Source organism: Melozone crissalis, unplaced genomic scaffold (genome assembly GCF_028551555.1).
Source record: "Melozone crissalis strain CALT ecotype California unplaced genomic scaffold, PUWL_Pcris_2 ptg000042l_1, whole genome shotgun sequence".
In the NCBI taxonomy this organism is placed as follows: domain Eukaryota; kingdom Metazoa; phylum Chordata; class Aves; order Passeriformes; family Passerellidae; genus Melozone; species Melozone crissalis.
In genome coordinates, this window is record NW_026535820.1 from 25,318,549 (window position 1) to 25,340,912 (window position 22,364).

A 22,364-nucleotide genomic window follows, 5' to 3' on the forward strand; every position below is an offset into this window, starting at 1 on the left:
TTCAGAGGTACCTAATTAATATTCAGTGTCTCTTTCTATTTATATTATTGGCTTATAATATGTGTTTACCTAGAAAAATTAGATGGAAATAGTAGGAAGATCTGCTGAGTTGTGGGTGTTCCCTTTTTAATGAAAGAAGCAAATTCAATTAGACTACTTATCATATAATCAAAACTGATTTTCTACTTTATGTAGAAAATGTCAAGAAGTAATAAAATTTATTTTATTTACACCTTTCATAAGAGAAAAAGAAGAAATCACCATTAATTCTGACAAATCTAATCAAAAGACAGTAAATAATCTGCTGCAGTAAACTTGCCACAATGCAAATTGCAGTAAGGTAATACTGTTAAGATTCACAGACAAAGGAAAACTCTGTCCTTGTACTTTGTATTTCCACTGTTGCATTTCCTTGATTTATCTTTCTAAAAGTAATTATAGTTATGCTGATAATGATGATGATGTTGACAATGATGATGATAACAGCAGCAGTGATAACAGAAACAGCTGGTGTAGTAGAAGTTTTTGCAAGCAAAAATAGTTTCATTCATTTAAAAAATAATATGATCCATCCAACTGCTGAATTCTAAATGGAGCTATTGGTTACAGTATGTGTCAAAAGACTAAAATTAAAAGCACTGCAAAATTCTGTGTAAAAAATGCTAAGAAGGACTCCAGATTTTCCATCTACTTCTGCTGCCTACAGCCAGCTTCAGACTTGGGTAGTGTGGGAGTTAATTCTATGAATCTGAATATGTGCAATGAACCTTAATTTTGCTCTTTGGCTTGTTTTTTTAACAGATGCCAAATATAGTCAAAAGCTACCTAAAAATCAAACTGCATATTCTGTCTTTAATTAACTCTTTCTTTGTTCCCTGAAAAGAGATCATGATTATTTGGAGAATTTGTTATACTATTAATAATAATTTCATACCAAAGGAAATTGTTTTAAACTTTCTGTCTTAAATTTCATAGGATGGCCTTAAATACCCCAAAAAGATTCTGGACATATTTTTTTCATGGAAAACTACAGACTTCAAACTGTCTACCAAAGATATGGGGGAAAAAACCAAAGAAACCCAAACAACAACAACAACACACTAGAAAAAAAAAAAGCAAACAATCAACACAAACCAGAAACTAGACATAAAAATGCATTCTCAAAGGAGTAAAAATGAGGAGCTCTGAAGTTTGTTTTCAACGACCTCATGACTTTTTGCTACACACATCTGTTTCTTGAAATTTGTCAAAAGTAAACTTCCAAAATAACAGGATTGGTATTGCTACCAGCAGTGCTCTAAACAATAATAATTTGGTCAACTCAGGCTTTACCTGTCCTTCAGTTTCATTATTGGTCCTTTGGCAAGAATTCATTACTATGCTAAACTCTTTACCAACACCATTCTACTTTTCCCCCCATAATTAAATTCCTTATTCACCTGTTGGAGACTGAAGATTCAAAGATGAAGGCTTTTTGCGAAGAGGCATTTTTACTAAAAGATTAGGTTGAAGGAGCATCACTATGTTATATCTGTTAAACATTAAGCTCTATATCTGTTAAGCATTAAACATAATGTTATAGAAAAGCTCCTCTCTTCAAAGAGAAAAAAATGCCTAAATATTCAGTACTTTCTCTCAGAATTACTTAGAGATTAATCTGTGGCTATGTAGAAATCCAGAAACCCTTCTAAGGACGTAACCTAGAACACCTTTGTCCCAATTTCTCTGAACCAGAAGGTTTCTTGACTGCTTTTTTTTTTTTATCTCTTTCGTGTCGATTACTTCCATCATTTATTTCAGCACAAAACTCACCTTCACAGGGATAGAAATGAGTCCCACTGAAAGATGAGTTTATAGCCTAGGGAAGAGAGCAGTGTCCTGGAGGCAGTAATCTCTCCAGGCTGGACAGCACAGTCAGTCAGATGGCAATTATATCAAACACCATAATGAATTGCTGAAAACAAAACCATTACAAAATTTCTGAAATGGAAGCTCTGAGCACCGGGTCACAACAGTTTAGAGATATTCATATTCAAAGTAGAGGAAATTTAGGCTCATCCTTACTTTTCTATTTCATGTATTCTTTATAAAGACGCAATTTTGGGGAACAACAAACTTTCTGCTCATTTCTTACAAAATCTGGCAGTGCTAGGATGGTCTTACAAATCTGGAAGTGCTAACTGCTGATCTGTCTCATCCAACCCTTATCATCCAAGAAAATCTTCACAAAAACAGATAGAATGAGCTTGTATTTCACCAAGAAACATATTTACAAGTCAGTATAGACTCATTGACAAAACATTTTTTACAAAATGTATTCTTTATCTGAATTCATTTTAAAACTAGCTCTTATTCAAAGATTACAATATTGTACTGACCATGGCCATTTCATACAGAAAAGTTACCAAAAATCTGTCTCTCATCCTAATCTAAATTTTAAGAAAAGATTTCAATGAGAGAAGGCACGACAGTGATTATAAAGGAATCAATTTCCATATGATATGTGAATGTTCGCATTTAATTTTTATGAGAATAAATATCGAACACCTGATGCTTTACAAAATTAATTGCCTGATGCTGGATAGATCAGCTAATATCATTATGGAAATTTCTGAGTGATATACTTGCAATTGTCATGCATATTGCAGTAAGACAGTGCAGTGGGAACTCTTATTTGCCATAGCAACCATTAATTGGATATGCAGGAGGTTGTGTCTTGCTTTAAATAAATCTGACTGGGTCAGCAATTGAATGTTTCAAATCCGTGAATTATATTTTACACAATTTTTCACTTTCTTTTTTTCTAGGCTTAAATTAGTTTTTTCTTCATATCTACATGTTCCTTAGAAACAAATGGGATAAAATTGAGCGAACCCTGGGACGTTTTGCTTTATGATTATTTTAGTAAATGGACATTTTGTGTTTCTAAGTCTGACAAATAAGAGCTGATTGTAATTACATTTGTGTTTCTGCCATGTGTTCTCAGGCCTCTTTCTCCATTGTTTCTTTCTCATGTGACTATTATTATGGATCAAATAGCTGCTTTGCATAAGTAATTTCCATAAAAATGTACTTTTGGCTTTTGATTTACAGAGAATTTGACATAGGAGACAGTCTCTGCATATCACACGGGGATTTTGAGTAAAATATGTTGGGATGTATATATGAAAAATTGACTTCTAAAGAAATGAATCCTAAGCAAATAGTCAAAGAGAAATTATTAAAACCTGAGAACATAGATATTTCAAGGCAAGAGAATATGAAATGCAAAGAAGAGACTCTTCTTTGAGTTATACATTCCATGGTATATTCAATAATTTGTTTAGAAAGGGTATGATCTTTTCTATGTTAAATTCAGAAGGCATTTACAAATGTGACTAATTTTATGCACGTGAATAATTGTACCTAAGTCTAGGAAGATGACTACAGTATTCAAGGTCATATTATTTTCTTTGCTAACCTGAGGAGGTTTCTTATTGTTGTAGTGTGTTCTGTTAGTTTATTTAATTGCTCCCCTATGTTCTGTATTGTTCCCCCCATTTTCTGTAATGGTTCTGCCCTCCCAGTTTTTCCTGCCTTAGCCTTGTCAGCTATTATGTTCCCATGGCATCTCCCGCCATGGTATTGTCTGTCATTTGGTTACCTTGGTTACTCCCGCCACAGTTTATGTCAATCCTCTGTGTTATATGATTTCCCCTCCCCTGTGTTTCCTTATATGTGAATTTGTTCTCCTCCCTGGGCCCAGTCAATCACTCCCCACTCCTCCTAGTTTGCCAGAATCTTCTGTGCTTAGGGACACTTGATTGGCTGTGGCTCCGGGGCCCCTCCTTTACATTGTTTCTATTGGGTTTTCTCTCATGCCCGTTATCCTAAGTCCTCTCCCCTCCCTTCCCCTATTGGTCCTTTGTAAACCCCTCCCTGGGATCCCTCCTCCCCTTTATAACCCTGTTGCACCCTTTGTTCTTGGACACACTCTGGCAGACATGTTAGATTCATCACCTGGGTGTTTGTCACTCCCTGGTTGACAATAAATCTGACAAGTCCCCAGTGAGTGTCCGGACTCTTTACTCTCGTCGGCCAGCAGCGATTCCATCTGCTGTGAGCACAGCCCGAAGCCTTCTGACACCGAGGGGTGCTCCCACATTTGCAGCTGGGTGTTGGCCGCCCTCCTGCTAGCCAGACGCCTGACTTTAAGGCCACACTTTGCTGCATCTTATGACATTAATAAATCAATATTCCCTAATAGATGCATATTAATATTTTCCTGGTTTAGGAAAGCATCTGGATTCAATACAGGGCAAAAATATCTCCCTGATATTAGTCAATTTGGATACTGATTCTTCAGAATTAGTCCATATTTCTTCATACTGGAGCATAGTACATGACTTTGTCAGACTCCTAGGCAGGCTTGAACCCAGCACCAGAGCGCAATTTGGAGTAGGGTGTACACAAAATACTGCGTACTCTGTGTGGATCAACACACAAGTTATCTAGGATGAGGAGGACTTACTTACCTATAACCCTGAATAATTTGTTAAATGTGTCCCAACCACCTGCAGTCTTTGTTTTAAAGATGTCATGAAAGTGGTTCGTTTGTGGGGGTTTTTGCATTTTTCTGCTTACTTGTTTTACTAAGCAATTTATCATTTACTTTTTTATATGTATAATTTGGTAAGTAGATAAGTCCCCCAAAATGGAATTTTATGCCATTGCTTATCTGACAGAACCCAAGAGAGAGGAAATTAGACCATCATATTTTCTGTTTTTCTGTGGAAACCCCAAAACACTGCCATATAAAAGGTACATTTCCTTCTTATGCAATGCAGCATGAGTCCACACTTAGCAATAATGCTCTGCAAACTGTCTTTTGGATTGTGCATTTCAGAAGATACAGGATACAAAACTTGTATTTGACATTTGACTTCTTTATTCCTACAATCAGTTGGAGTGCATGTGAATTTATGTGTTTTCCAGATTCTTTCCGAGATCGCAGACATAATATCTTTATGTTCTGAGAAAGATGCTTCATTTAAATGTATAGCTTTGGTTCAAAATCCTTTTTCTTTTAACAGATAGTAGTTTTCAGATCAAGCAAAATTCTTATGTGAATTTAGTCATGATACAACAGAAACTGTCTCTGACAGTTTTGTTCTAAGCATAATGAGGACATATTAATTTTAATTGATGTCATCAGTAAGATGTGTTGAGCTGAAATCCTGATACAGAACTACAGTGGTCAAAAAGTCATGATGATGACACAAAAATTTCTGGTTTTAAGATAACCTGTCATGCAAGCCATTACAACAGAATCTGTCTAAAAATGTAAGCATAACTTTCAAAATTATTTCATCTCATTGACCCTGATTAATCCCGTCTTGTCTGTGATAATCAAAACAATATCAAGGAGAGATATGGAAGGAGCAAGGTTTAACTAAACAAGGAAATCGGTAGTAAGTACAGATGTTTAATTGTGTAGTTTTGAGACCTTATTTTTTTTTTTTTCTGGAAGGAAGAAGAAAAAGAGCAAAAGAAAAGGAAGGAAGGATGTTTTGTTAAATTGTTGTTTTGAGTTCTTTTAATGCAATATTTAAACATAAATACATTTAATTTGATTTCCAGCTCTTTTTTCTGTGTGAAATGCAGCAACTCTTTGGGGGGTTATTGCTGTCATCCAGGTGGCAATCATTTCACAGAATGTGACATTACTTGTTTAGAATTCAATTCTGTTTTCTTTTATGTCAAACAACATTAAATGATCATTTGAATTTTGGTCCTTTGACATCAGTAATTGTTACAATTCATGGCAGATGACTCCTCAGATGTCAGAAGTTTGGGCCAATGTAAAAATGTCCTTTTATTTTTCATGTAGATAACAGCTGACAATCAAGATGATTCAGAAATGCCTATTACAGTGGAAATAGTTTTCATTTATTTAATTTCTGCATAAAGTGCTAGTCAGAGGTCTGGATTAATCTTAGACAACAGATGTTTGGATGACATGTAAATTGGTGGCTGGTTTTCTTCATTCATGAATGTCCTGTATGGCAACCCATAACAATCCTTCTTGGTTTGCTTCCTCTTTCACTGGGTTCTTAGTCACATCTTCCAAAGACAAGGTCCTTCACATTGACTGCCTCTCTCTGTCATCAGGTTTATTTGGTGGTGTTGGTGTTCTCACCCATTATCTGGTATGAGTTGACACATAGCTGGTAGTTAGAGCTTGTTGAGAGCTGTCTAACACATGGTAGAAGGGAAAAGATGTCAAAGGAACCATTGCTTTGGCCTCAGAGCTGAATTGGGGTGTGCAAATCTGCTTAAAAATGAAATGTAGATAACTGCTTAAATTTCCATCTAGTGTTTGGGAAATTGTATAGAGGCACTGTTCAAGTGTTCATCCCTTTCATTTTCCTTTTCCTCTTATTCTTCCCTTCTTTTACCTATCTGAAATGAAAATTGCTTTAGGATACAGCTCTTGCTACTGTCATGTTTGCTCACCTTATTTCTGGATTAATGATCCACGCAGGATGGATTTCAATGCTTTTTAGAAAATACAGCTCTTCAAATTCAGAAAGGTTAGTTATTAGCTGCTGTAATTTATTAAAGGGATTATACTTTTGATCTTTCATCCACACTTATTTAACTTAGTTTCTACAGAGTTTTTACAAGTTAATTGGTTTTGACCCAATACTCCCAGAAGTGTAGATTTTTGAATTCACAAAAATGAGTTAGTGAACCTGTTGCCTTTCAACAGAAAACAGGCATCTGTTCCTTGACCCTTTTGAGATCTCTTCCTCAATAATTGAACATGGTTTTTAAAAAGAAATTACTCTTTCACAAGATACAACATTAAAATTAGCACTGTTTTTGGTTCATTGCTTGTTTCATATAATCTTCTTCATAGAGTTTCTTTTTCTTAGTCATTAGCCTCCTCAATTTTTACATCTTTAAAACATTTTACAAAACCCTTTTTTTTTTTTTGTAAGTATTAAAAAAAAAAAAAATGCAGGAGGCCTTTTTTTTTCCTTTGCATGGAGTTTAGTAGTGCATTCTTGCAGCCCAGAAAGCCAACTGTGTCTTGGGCTGCATCAAAAGCAGTGAGAGCAACAGGTTCAGGGGGATGATTCTGCCCCTCTTTGCTGTCCTCATGAGACCCCACCTGGAGTGCTGCATCCAGCCCTGGGGTCCCAGCTTAAGAAGGACACAGACCTGTTGGAGTGAGTCCGCATGAGGACCACAAAGATGATCAGAGGGCTGGAGCACTGTGCCTACAACACACAGGCTGACAGAGACAGGGTTGTTCAGTCTGGAGGAGAGAAGGCTCCCCAAGAGCTCAGAGGAGTTTTTACATAAAGGGGGCTACAGAGACATGGAGAGAGACTTTTTATAAGAGCACAATGACAGGACAAGAAGAAATGTCTTCAAACTAAAAGAGTAAATTTAGATTAGATATTAGGAATTCTCTTCTGCAAGGGTGATGAAACGCTGAAAAAAGTGTCCCAGAAAAGTTGTGGATGCCCCATCCCTGGAAGTGTTGAAGGCCAGAATGGATGGGTCACTGAGCAATGTGGTCTAATGGAAGAGTCCAGTTCCAGTGTCTGGCAGGGCACTGGAACTAAGTGATTTTTAGGTTTCCCTCCCACCCAAACTGTTCTATAACTCCGTGATGATTATTAGCAGAAATAAATATTTTTGCTATGTCTGTGTGATGCAATTATTTTTTACTTGAATTTGCTTTTAAAGTGGTTTTCAAAACTTATGGAACTGAGCAAGCCATCTCAGCCACACTGTGTACGTGGCAGTGACTATATACCTATTATATTGTGGTACTGATTACTTGGGATATCTTATTAAAAACAGGTAAAAATTGCTGGTTTAACAAATTTCTTGGGATTGAAGTTGCTCAGATATGACCCAAAAGTCATCTCTCAACGAAAGCAAAAGTTATTGTAGAATACTAAAAGAAGGCCATGGTTGGCTCTCTCAAAGAGTATTAAGAATATCACAATATTTGAGGATTTTAGGATGCACCTTGAAAGTGTATTTTCACTATTTACAGGTTTCTCCAAGACTCATCTTCATATTTGATTTTGAAGATTGTATCAAAACCATTTTTAGACTGTATATTTGAATTATATTGTACCATGGTAGGGAAAATTTCAAAATAATCTGTGCAGAAGCCTAAAATAGAGTGTTCCAACCCTAGGTCTGTTTAGCCAGGCTCCTCTTCTTCTCCACTGGCTTGTCTTCAGGCATATGAGGATGTCCTGTCCCTGTAACTAAGTTTTCCTCTTTAAGGCACATCCAGCCTTTCCATTCTCCTTTTCCTTTCAGGACTGCCTCCCAGGGGACTCTCTCAACCAGTCCGCCCAAGGTCTGCCCTCAGGAAGCCCAAGGCAATAGTTCTGCTGATGTCCCTGCTTGCTGCTACAAAAACTATAATTTCATTATTTCTGTGCCCAAAATGGCTTCCAATAATTCATATCACCCATCAGCTCATCTCTGATCACAAACAGAAGGGAATTTTACCTAGTGGGCTTCTTCACCAGTTGTGTCATGAAGTTATTGTTACATTTCAAGAAACTCCTAGACATTTTCCTCTCTGCTGGCAATGTATTGCCAGCAGACATCTGGTGGGATTTGTTACAGAAACTTTTCCTTGCCTCTTATCCTGTTATTTAGGTAAAAGAGCAAGGTGTAATTATTTGGCTTCATTTATTTTAGAAAGTGGATGCTAAGCCTGGGTGCTAAAACTTTTTGCCAGCCAGTTCTATGGTTTGTTCGTATAAAAAAATATTGTTTATTCTGCTTGCACCTTGAAATCTCAGAAGCTTTGTGTAGATAATTGCATTCAATGTGCAGTCGAGGGCATGACAATAAGCAATCAGTCAATTCCATTATTGTGAGGATGATACTATGAGGGCTATATCCAATGTCATTCGCTTCTCTGTAACACATGCACAAAACACTCTGAGTTCCAGTGTTTTCCTGTTATTATATTTTAAATCATACAGCTAACGATGGCTTTATAGTCACTTGGAAATATATGTGCTGGGAATACAAATAGCCAGAGGCTAATATTTTTGTTTTAAAAAGTAAAAGATTGATTTATAGTGGAATAAGCAAGTAGGAAATTATAACCTTTTTCCTCTCATCAATAGTAGTATTAATTATGATTCTAATAATAATATTATGTGATGATGATTATGATGATGATGATTTTATTATGAATATTATTTTTAAAAATTTATGCCTATGTCAGAACTTTATTTTCCTTTTTTAATGCTACCAGGAAAATCAAAAGAAAAGACAAGAAAATAGTAGCAGTTAAAAGTAATCTCCTTTTTTTTAAACACAAAAGTAAAAATCCTCATAACTATTAATGGCTTTAAACAAAGAAATCCACAGGTCTTACCTAGGATATTTCTTTAACACAATGTCAGAACTGAAAAAATAATAAAATTTTTAACCATCTCAAAACAGTAACAACAGATAATACAGTGCCCCAGACATCACATTTGTGGAGTGCTGTGCTTATCCATTGAAACAATACTCGTCTAGAAGTTTTCCTTGTCTGTGGGATTTTTTCCTCAGTCAAAGGGGAACACCGAAATGACAAAAAGCCATCAGAATATTTTCTGCTATTTTTCTCAGAAAAAAAAAAAAAAGATGAAGTCATACCCTATTTTATTGTAAGGAGTGAGCTAGCTGTCCTCATGTTTACAACATTAGAGAAAAAAGACACTCTGGAAAAAATATGTATGGACCTTCATATATTTTCATTCTGTATTATTCTGACAGCCCTTTCTCTGCTTTGTTAAGGACAAAGGACATGGATATTTTCCCTAGAGCAATAGATATTTTAGTTTCTTTGGTCAAAATTCATAGTCTGCTCTTATTCTTATGTTGGTTTTCTTTTATATATGCATCTGTATCTATATCTATATCTATATCTACAGCTACATCTATCTATATCATCTGCACGTACTTTAGTCTGGTGGTCTTCAGTGTGTGATACCTCTGCATCTTTTACTCCTCATAAAACTTGGCATGAAGGAAAATTCTCTGGAAGTCCCATCTTACAGAAATACTGCTGTAGCTGAGTCACTATGGTATCAGTATGATTACAGCGGTTTACATAGGAAAAAATATTCCTATTCTGTGCAAGATGAAAAATGTTTTTCATCACTTGAAAATACTACTACTACTACTACTATGAAGTGCTATCTTAAACATATACTTTATTTCTAAAAGAAAAAGAGGACTGGCTTTTAGAATATGAAGGAATTAGTGCCTGAATTTTTTTGAAATTATCATAAATTTGTATGCTGAACATCGAAACCTAGATTCTTCTCTAAGTTGACAATGACACAGAAGCAACCATTAAAAGAAAATGTGAAAAAAATCTTTTTGCCACTAGTTTATCTCTCCTGACTTTTAAGAAGGGAAAGGATAGTACTTAAAAAATGCTTGTTCTGGTGATATTTAAACTTTACTGAATGTCAAAGGGTTCAAAAGGGTGTAAGATTAAACGTGGCATTAAGTACCCCCCTACAAACATCATGTTCTTAAGTCTTGCTCAGCACTCATAACTGTTGAAGATCATCTTTTGTTTCTGTTAGCTTCAGTCTAGCACAATTTGAAGAGCAAATATCTGAAGAAAGACTCTGATTCTGTGGAATTAAGGGCTTTAATGAAGCCCCCACACTTAACTTTAGATTGTCTGTAAGAGTTTCTGCCTTTTCCCACTGACAAGGCAATTCCAGCAGCTGTAAAGTTCAGACATCTACTAAATCGGGAACTAAACACTGAACTAAATGCCACTATTTCAGAAACAAAGTTATTCAACTAGAGAATGGTTTACTATGTAGCATGGGATTTGGTATTGCTGATGAAACAACACAAATTTGAAATATTTTTTTCCTTTCCAGCGGTGTGTCTAGGGGGCATCACAGGACAAGACTATTTGCGCCCCCAAACTGCAGGTGGGAATCCTATCATGGTAGCAAGTAATGATAGACTGAGAGATGCTAGGCTAAGAAGTGATGCACAGAACATTAACAGATTGAAGAGTGAATGAGACACTTTATTTTCAAGTATGTGTGATTAGGGATATAGCTTTTTATATGTAGAACATATATCTAAGAAATTTTTCTTATTTCATCAGCTGCAGCAGAAATCATGGCATATTTCTGACTTTAAAGCAAGGCCAAGTTTTCACTGCAGTGGTTGTGCATAAATAAGATACAATTACAAGTAATTATAATTTTCATCTCGATTAATATCCTGATCATGAGAATATTAATCAGCCTCTCCATTTTTCATTTCAGGAAAAAAAAAAGCTCAATATTTTAGTTAATTAGAACTGGGCAGAAACTAAATATATTTGAGAAAAATTAAAGTTTTAAAACTGTCTGCACGAGAGTTTGATCTGAGAGAATAATTGTCACACTCTTCTGGTACAAATTGCACTTTTCCTCACACACCTTGATCTTTCTTTCTTTGTCTCTTTGTCTCTTTGTCTCTTTCTCTCTTTCTCTCTTTCTCTCTTTCTCTTTCTCTTTCTCTTTCTCTGTCTCTCTCTTTCTTTCTTTCCTATGTTCCAAGTTTGGATTTCAAATTTACACCAATGAATGTAGGAAAAATAAAGTAGATAATGCAGATATTATTATTTATTTATTTATTTTTCATTACAATTGTATCAGCATCAAAGCTGTTGGGAGATTGAAAACAGAGTTAAGAATCCAATCAAGTATCTGGGTAATTTTCCTGCATGGTTTTCTTTGCTGGGATTGTTTTCATCTGGCTTAAGTTTCAGAATGATTAAAAGGATTGCAGCTACAACATTAACTCCAGTTTTACATATTCATTTTCAGTGCTTGATCCAGAGCCTCAGAGAGGTTGATTTACAAAGAAATTGAAAAGTTCAATGTAAGTAATGGAAGTTGGACGGCTAAGTGTAGGAACTCAATGCCTCCAAGTTCTGATAGTTTTTGATTGATCTGGGGCTGGAAGAAAACTAATAAAAGAATATCTGTGTAAAATGTAGTGTTTCAAAGAGAAAGGCTAGGAACATGAGAAGAATTATCTAGGATGATCATAGAGAAGGACTGTTTCTTATAAAAAAATTATAAAGCATAATTTTTATTGGCTTTGGATAATTATTTTACTCTCACAACAAAAGATTTAGCATTTGTTGACGTTAAAAGTTTGCTTGGAGATGTATGGGTAGTCCCTGAAGTGCAGAAATTATTTGGATTTTTAGAAAATTGTACTTTTACACAAAATAATGAGTAGGATGCAGGAAAAATAATGGACTTTCTAAGCAACAAATAAACTGAGACACCAATTATTAACATTATGAAAGTGACATTTTAAGCAACTGAATGCTTTCTACTCTGGCAGACATGACATAACAACCTATGTACATAATATGCAATTTTCTTTTACAATAACAGCTTTTCGTAGTTTCTCCATTTTATTTATTTGTTTCCTATTTTACTACTAGCTTCTATACAATAATTTTAACCCAGTGCACTTTATGTTAGAAAATTTACCCTTCATGTTATATCATCTCAAAATTTATATTTCTCAGTGCCTGGGACATCAAATATAATTTTTCATTTGGAAATATTTTTAGTTTTCAAAATATCAAAGGAAGCCATGGGAATAAAACTTTACTCCAAAAAAGTGGGGAATATAAATTAGGAAGAGTCTTTTAAAATTGTTTTGGTTATTTTCAAGATAGATGAAATCAGTGAGAGAAAAACATTAATTTTTCCTTCTTAGTTCTCATAAATAACTTTTGTATTTGGTTTTGATGGACTTTTGCAAAGCAACTTTAGTTGATTGAATACTTCTGAGCCGAATAACTTTGCTTGCTTGAGTTCATATAGGTGCCAATTCACCTCAAAATTAATGCATTTACATTGAAGGTTTAAGAAATGGTTTATATATTAATTACCTCCATCAACCGCATTTTTTCACTCTTTGAAATGATATTGTTGTTGAAAAGCAAGTGGCCCTGAAATATGATTTTATTATTTTTTAACTTTTTTTTTTATAATATGTGAATGAGTAAAAATGAACATAGCTCAAAGGAATCGTAGTTGGAGAACAAGAAATTATATTTTTCTATAAATGAGATAAAACTTCACAGTGGAATAAATTAGTATATATGAGAAAAAAAAGTGATTTAAGATCTAAATCACAAAGGTGGAGTGAACACGATGTATTCAACCTGCATTTTAAGAATTAATGGGATCAATAGCATTGCATGTGTAAGGTTGCCTTGCTATAACCTATGGCAAGGTTATGTTAAAAGTGACTCTATAATCAATTCTTAAAAGTAAATATGTATATAAACCTCAAAAAGCCTAGCAAAAGCAGGTGTATTACACACCATTAAACCTCCAAGTGTCTTAGTTTTTCTTAAAGAGCTGGACTCTTGCAAAGCATAATTCATCCAAGAAGAAAAACAAACAACCCCCCCAAAAAATCCAACTCCACAAGAAAAAAAAACACACTACAAAGAAATAAACTGCAGCAGCAAAGGCACAGATAAATCATCAGTGAATTTGGCCAAGTATATTTAATAAACAGTTCAATGAAAAATTAAAGCTGCCTTATATCTTAATGGGAGACTGTGTTTGGGTGGATCAGACATGCATTAGAGCAATACAGTCACAAGTAGCTGTCAGTTCAGCCAAATGACTTTGCTACAGGATGCCTTCTGTGCATCACAAAACTTCCTCAAACTGACAAAAGTCCTGCCTCTCGCTGCAGATGCATGGCTGTTGTGCACAGCAAGGACTAAATGTGTCATTACAATATGGCATACTGTGTGTGCCTAATTTGTGGTGTCACGTGAGAGCTAAAACCTGGAACGGGGCCCTGAAGGCACAAGAACTAATGAACTCTGCCTGGCTTCAGAAGAGTAATCCATCACTGACATGCAACAGCCCTTTTCTTTAGACTGTGTTGATGAAAATTTTCTAATCTCTCATGCCAATGATGTTTTCTTAACTAAGCCAGACAGAATGTCCTCCTAACATTAACCTTCTCACAGCAAAATACACTACAGTTAGCATCTCCTGAGTTAATTTGAAGTATTTCTCATTAAAACATGGGAGTAGAGGAAGAAAAAATGAAAGCAAGCAAAAGAAAATTATTAGCCAGATCCTCCCTGTTTAGCTACGGACTTAAAAAGTAAATATAAATTAAAATATAAATAAAAAAGTAAATATGAAACTGAGTGAAGGGTGCTATAATAGTAACATTTCTTTCAAACCAGACATATGCACAGATTTCCACAGCAGGTGAGGATCATTTATATTGCCATTAACGTTAATACCAACATCAAATGACTAATATTATGATAATGCATTAAAATGTAACTATCCATTTTTTTTCTTCCCAATCCTACTATATTTGGCACAAGATAATTTAAGATTACCAGTTTTTTGCATAAGAAACTAAGTGTCAAGATAGCAAAACCTGAAAATCTTGAGATCCAGAAAGGTTTTATAAATAAAATTAGCTGTCCAGATTTTCTTTTCCTAAAGTAAATATCCTTGTAATTTTAGGATGAATTTGATAGGAAGTTGGTTTAATTTTTTTTCTTTGTTTTTATGTTTTTTAAAAATTAGATTAGATAATGCTAAAAAGACCAATTTTATGGATATACTGTGGGGAAGGTTGCAAGTTTTCTGCTTCCGTTACCCTCTACCAATTCCATGATGCCCAATCCTCTCCCATGTAGGAGAGTTAGCCAGTGTCTCCTGCATATCTGGATCAGACAGACTAAGGATGATTTACATCAGACATACGCTGCACATGAAAAGAAAACAAAGTCTTCCCAACTTGTTCACCAGCCTGACTCTGTCTATCCAGGTCAGAACACAATTGAAGCCAATAACAGATATTTAGTGAAGCAAGAAACAAGACTTTCTCTGTGACACGCAGTATTCTTCATTCAGCCACTTAGGACTTGCAGAACTTGCATTCGGATCACCATGTTGCTGTTGCCAGCCTTAGACCCTACTGCCAAGAATGCACTGATTTTTTTCCATCAAAATGTGGGGTTTTTTCTGTGTGTTCAGCCTCCATATTGCTGTTAGTATCACCTTCAAATTCTAGGCTGATGGCAGCCATGCGATTTGATCCTTATGATGTAATCCTTTCCTTATCTTTTTCTGCTTACCCAGGTATCTGTTGCCAAACTGAGTCTCATTGCAACAGGAAATGGAGTGTAGTCCTTGCTCCCAAAACTCTAGGTTCTTATGTACTGATGCTCTTTATTTTCTTATATACACAGAGGGAAAAAAGGTTTCTAAGGAGATAGAATATGTTAATTTATGTGTCGTTCTTCTTCTAGACTTTTAGAATATCTGTCAAATCAATTTTTGGATGCAAAAGTTGGTCTACCATTTATATTTCAAAGTCCAAGGGGCTGTTGTTAAATCCTGGAGAAAACAATTTATTATGTCAATCATTCTGCACCTCTCTATATTTAATTTCAGTTACATTTCTGATCCCTATGATGAAAACAGTCCAGCTAGTTTTGAGAAGCTCAATTAAGATAGCCAAAAACACAATAAAACCAGAAAAACTGTGTTACTTGTATGCTCCCTACACAGTAAGTAGCATCCAAGATTTGCAGATGTCCAGGTTTTGAAAAGAACAACAAAAATCAAAAAGGTTTAAAAAAAGAAAAACTCACAACATTTATTAGCACACTACACACCTGGCATGATGGAGAAGAAAAAGAAGATGGAGAAGAAGACCAAGAAGAAGACGACAACGATGACAAAGAAGAAGAAGAAGAAGGAAAAGAAGAAGAAGAAGAAGAAAGAAAAGAAGAAGAAGAAGAACTCTAGCTCTTCATGAAAATGAGTTAGCATGCAAAGTCTGTTCTTCTGGACTTTTCCAAAAAAGGGCTAGGGAGCTTTGAGGGTCTTTAGGTTATCTCAATATCCCCTCACTCCCCTGCCCCAACTGGTCATCCCTGCTCCTTGTCGCCACTTCTGTGTTTATGCTGCATCTTGTGCTGTCATCGTGGACCTGAACAGGAAAACTGGCTCCAGAAAGGTTCTGTCATACCTTCATATTGTCTCCCTTTCTGAGCATATCCTGTTCTAACTTGTCCATTGGAATGGTCATTGGTGTTTGAGACAAAGTAATGCATTAACCCTTTATTGCTCTGAGTTACTACACATATATGCAAACAAAAATATCTGCCAAAGGTTATAAATTCACTCAGTAAAATGAAAACTGAAGATTTTTTTTTCCCCGAATTGTGAAAGCCTGAAAAATAAGAATTTCACTTTAATTTGAGTGTGTTGGGGAAGACCATTTAAAACACATAATGGACTTTTAGCTGAAAATTTACATTATGGTGAAGATTAAAATAATAATTATCTCAGTCAAGGATAGCTGCTAAATTTAAAGAATTGCTTATTAAGGGCAGTGCTTTGGCTTTGATTCTAGACTAAGGTCAGATGAGATCGTAACTCTGATCTTTAAATTTGCCTTAAAGAGCTATGTCTAAGTGTCACCTAGTGCTTATCTTATGACAAGACGACATATATTGTTGACAGCAATAGGCTATTAAAAGAGAAAGGTCGAGAAATCAACACTCATTTCTATTTAGTGTTCAGCAGAAATATTTAGATAAAAAATCTCATCAAGGATTGAAACTCAGTGAAGTAAAGTCCTGGGACTGTTGGGTTGCAGCTGCTGCTGTGTTATGGCGTTTGCATGCCCTTTTGCATTGGAGAATTTTTTTCTCTGAAGAATGGTGGCTCAGTAGCGAAAAACCCCAGCTGCATTAATAACCTTCCATATGCACATAACTTTCAAAATCCAGCCTGAATGCAGACTTGCTATGCTATTCCTGGCCAGAGGAAGCTCTACTTCACTGTTCAATATTTCACCATTTCACTGTCACCAACAATTTTTTTCTATTTTTTATCAATTTGTCTTATTTTCAACATTTTTTTTTAATGAAAGAATGATCATACCTAATAATGCTGGTACCTGCACGTTCAATCCCCCCATTTAAAGGCTTCTAAATCAAGTGCTATGATGCCTTTTAAAAAGGCTGTTGTGTGGTAACTGGTAAGTTGTGCTCTTATCCTTTTCTGAAGTTGTGTTAAATGATCAGTCCCCAGTGCACGAGACAAGAAGAATTGTATGTGGAGAAATTTTTTTTAGGATGCTTGGTAGCAATTTCATTAAAATAAATTCCATACAGACATGCACTACTTTCTTGGAAGACTGCTCATCTGATCTTGGTTCTTCTGATTTCAAAAAGCTACATTATTAAAGATTAAAATTAGCATGCAGAAAATAAATCCCCATTTTACTTCTAATAAGCTGTTTTCTTAATGCTGAGCTTTTATTAATCACTTTAGTGTCATAATTTCCTCTGCATGCTTATGTTTTAATTTTCCTTACAATGCACAATTTTTTCAAAATTGGAAATATACTTCTTTCTCAATTCTTTCTTCTAAACTTTATTTAATGAGAAGTAGTAATTTTATTTATTAATTTTATTAATGAATTAAGTAATTTTATTGAGTAAATTTTATTTAATGTGAAGTAGCTTCTCATTTAAAAACTAAAAGAAGCAAAAAGTATTCCTCTTGGAAAAAAAATCCAAATTGTATTTTTTAAATTTCTAATTGAAGTGCAAATTCAAAGATTTCCACAGAAAATTATAACATTATCAGTTATAAAAGTTCAAGGGAATATAATTTTGGAGATTATGGAATAATATCAAAAATGGAATAATATGATGGAGATTTTGTGAAGAGAAAATTAAAAAAAAAAAAGAGTTAGTATTGGCCATCTTGCAAAAAAAAAATCCAGTTTGTAAAATGTACACATTTTGAAGGAACTTCATTCTGCTCAACTGAAAAAAAAAGGCAATTTTTTTGCATCTATTATCTCTTATGGGTGAAGGTTTTATTTCTATTTAATCACTGTTCTTTGACTATTTTCACTCTCTAACCTTCTTACCTGTAAGAAGCACTTCAGCACTGCTCCTCTTGAAAGCATTTTGTTATGGTATTAGTAGAAGTTTGTTTCCTGACATACATTTAGAGTGTTATCATTTCCTCCTAATGTATTTGTGTATTTACAGACCAGCTTTCCATTGTTATCTGTATTCACCTCAATCCTGTTTAAGCAGTATAAACCAGTCAGGCTGTGTTTTGAGTTCTGCAGCTTGTGATACAATCAAGTGACTCTGTGAATCCATGGTTTTGATTTAATCATCTTGCTTTTATGTACCTTCAGGAAGAAAATGCAAAGTAAAAAGTTAGTATCTATAGAGAGCTTATACCTGTTTCTGTGATTCTTACTATTATTCCTGTGATTATTCCTTTAATAAATATTAAGATAGGTTTGGTATAAAAATGGTAGAAGATCATATGTCTAGATGCTCAAATTAAAAATGCAAGCTGAGCATGGACCCTGCTCAAGTCTTGTACCACAAGCATACTCCCAAGCATGTCACAAGCATGTTCTGTGTCTCCTAAGTCTTCCCAAGAAAACTCCTCTAGCTCAATAATTGTTTTAATTACTTGCACTGAATGTTTATCCCAATGGGATTACTTCTTAAGTACACCCATTGGGATAAACATTTTGGATTTTAACAAAGCATAGCAGTACAAAGCAATATTGTCTTGACTGAAAATATTTTTATTGCCTAAAATAAGTGACTGTTATCACATCTCATGTTATTTCTGTCCTCTTTTTATCAATTTGATGCTTTGACTCTGATACTACATTCTCTTCAAATTTCATAAATTCATATCTGAGTTTTCTAAAGACTCCCTGAAGTATTTATGGTCATGTACACAGTTTTAAAACATTTCTTTCCTTGGGACAATGCTCAAATGCCAAACAAGCTAAATGCAAATTTTAAAAACACTCATCAAAAAGAATGAAGTTAGGAGACCTGTCAAAAGTGTGCAGCTCAGGTGACAACTGTATAATTGCTAAGAATAAGAATCTGTTAACAATGAACTATGAAACATTGATAGTATTAAAAGAAAAAAATAGATAAACAATATTGATAGAGATAATACCTTCTCATTTGCCTCTGACTTTCAGACATGTACAAACTGTGCTAATTCTACTGATTAAACCTAGCTTAGTAGACTTGAAATTTATTGAGTGAAAGAAATGCAACAATATAAACTTATTTATCTAAATCAAGGGCTCAGTAATACCAAATAAATTAGATTAGGTGCACTAATTACCTGTATGCTATTAGAAATCTATACATTCAAGTATTATTTTTACTTTTCTATATCAACATGAAAATACCTTCCTTTGGTACTCAGTCACAAACTTCTGAATTTCAGAGAATTGTGATTGTAAATTACAATTTTTTTGAGAGTTGTAAAGTCTAAGCAGATCCAAGGTCATCTCTTTGGTGACCTGACCCAAGGGAATTGTATGAAGTTGTGTTAGTGGAGGTTTGAGTTACGGTTGGATGGATGGGCAGAGTCCAATAAGATGTAGTTTAATAAATTCAAGTTCCAAATCCTGAATTTTGGCCACAGTAACCCCCTGTAGCATTATAGGCTGGGGATGGTGTGGCTGGACAGTGCCCAGGCAGAAAGGGACCTGGGGGTGCTGGTGACAGCCTACTGAACATGAGCCAGCAGTGTGCCCTGGTGGCCAAGGAGGCCAAAGGTATCCTGGCCTGTATCAGGAATAGTGTGGCCAGCAGGAGCAGGGAGGTCATCCTTCCCCTGTACTTGGCACTGGTGAGGCTGCACCTTGAGTGCTGTGTCCAGTTCCGGCCCCTCAGTTTAGAAAAGACATTGAGATGCTTAAATGTGTCCAGAGAAGAGCAACAAGGCTGGTGGGGGGTATGGGACACAAGCCTTATGAGGAACGACTGTGGGAGCTGGGGGTGTTTAGCCTGGAGCAAAGGAGACTCAGAGGTGACTTCATCACTCTCTACAACTCCCTGAAAGATGGATGTTGTCAGGCGGGGGGTGGTGTCTTTCTCCAGGCAGCACCTGACAGAAGCAGAGGACACAGTCTTAAGCTGTGCCAAGGGAAATATAGATTGGATATTAGGAAAAGTTTTTTTAAGGAAAGAGTGATAAAGTACCAGAATGGTCTGTCCAGGGAGGTGATGGAGTCACTATCCCTGGATGTGTTTTATAAACAATTGGATGTGGCACTTGGTGCCATGGTTTAGTTGAGGTGTTGGGGCATGGGCTGAACTCTATGATCTTGAAGGTCTCTTCCAACCAAGTGATTCCATAATTCTGTGATTCAGTGATATTAGATATTACTAAAAGGTTTTTCACCCAGAGGGTGGTTGGGGACAAGAGGAGGCCCCCCAGGGAAGTGATGTACACCAAGCCAAGCTAATGTTTTCCATGTCCCATGACTCACATTATTGAACTAAATTTTTAAAAGAATGAAGACTTTTGGGTATGCTCTCTGGGCAATTTTAGGTAATAATCACTCTATATATGGCTATTTACATAATTATCCCATTCTACTTTCTTCCTTGCTTATGTTGGCTGCTATCTTTCATATTAAATTGAGATCATTCAGTGTTTTAAACAGAATCTTCACAGATTCCCCATTATGTTCCATATGCCCAAGTCCTGACTCACAAAAAATAAAAAATAATACAATATTACAATATTACAGAACAATTTATGCAGCATGTTTTTTTCAATGCTGTCAATAACTAAAGGTTATAAATATGATTGTTTATTTATATCCACACACAGATACAAATTTTATTTTTTTGTTTGCTTTTCTAGAAATAGAGATTTCTACACTCTTCTTTTTCTAATAGCCATTTAATAGTAAAGTGAGGGATTAATTGCAGCAAATCTAAGAGCTGTATGATACATGCACCTGTTGAATTGAATTGTTTTCCCTCTTTGTGGGTTTCATGTCTTATAATAGATCCCAAAATTTAATTCTGAGTGATGAATTCAAGTTATTACAACCAGAAACAGAACAGGCACACAGGGCTGGTTTGAACATCTGAGTCTTTCAGGCCATCTATGTGCAATTGTCTTCAGTGAGTCATTAGTGTATATCAGAAGCACAAAAGATTTTTTGTTATTTTTTTACCTCACAGGTGCATAACAACAACAGCAAAGATGCTACATGAGAATTTTCATACTAGCAATTTTTACCTGTAAATACCCCCTTTCTCCCTCTGGTCACTTTGGAACTAAATAGGAAGACATTTTCACAGTTTCGACAGTGACATTATCTGTGGATACTGGCTTTGTGCAACCAGAGCAGTAATATCAGGTGCTTTTAAATGTATTACACATGGCTCAGCAGTGGCACACTGCATGTCTTGACCGTAGTCAGGAACTCTGACAGCAATTGGCATTATCTATATTTCACTATCAGCCAGACAGCAAGTCTTCCCACACAGATATTGTTCAATAGGTAAAAATTCAGGTTTGTGCGATCCTGCATACCTGGTCTATTAACTTGAGATAAAGTAAATTTTTACCAAATAATTTAAGGATCAATGAAACAGATCTACATGTCTGGACTTGACAATTTGATGTCAGCTTAGAGAGTCTGTATCTATGCTCTATCCTTGATGACTGACAACAAAAATGGGGTTCATGCCACCACATTTTAGCCATCTGTGGTCTAGGGGTCTTATCAAGACAAAAAGCCTGGGCTCTCTTATGTACCAGAGAGAGAAAGATGTAATTTATACTTTTTTTCAGACTAGTTTGTCCCTGGAGCTGTTTTTCTCTGCTGACTACTAGGGTATTTTTGAATCATATCCACTAAATGCCAAGATAATGAACCTAAAATAAAAGGAGGTTAATTCCACCATAAGTAAGGAATAGCAAAATATTTTCTGTGAAAATGTTATTGCTTCGAATAATTGTCAAGCTTGTATTTATATGACTTGTGCGTATTGTCTTCTTGTCCTTGAAATGTGTGAAAAAGCACCTTCATTCTCATCAGTTCTTCTATTAAGACGCACTTCCACACAGCAGGTATTGAAATTCAGAGAACTTCAAAACATGCTCAAAATTAGTGCATGATTAAGCATTTCCTTGAAACCAGAGCCAACATTTTTCTCTCATTAGATTGCAAAAGGTTGAAACTCTGGCTGTCTTAATGAAACAAAAGCTGTGGGTATGGGAATACAGCAAATTCATTGCAGAACATAGTCCTCAATTAGTGCTGAGGATTGAATGCAATCTCTGTCATTACCACGGTAGCCACTGTCCTTGCCCTCCAAGCTGTGGCAGCTATTCTCATACTGTAGTCAAGTGTGCAAAGCTGGTAGCAGCATTGCAGAGGAGAGAGAGGTTATTGACTGCTTTGTGTGGTTA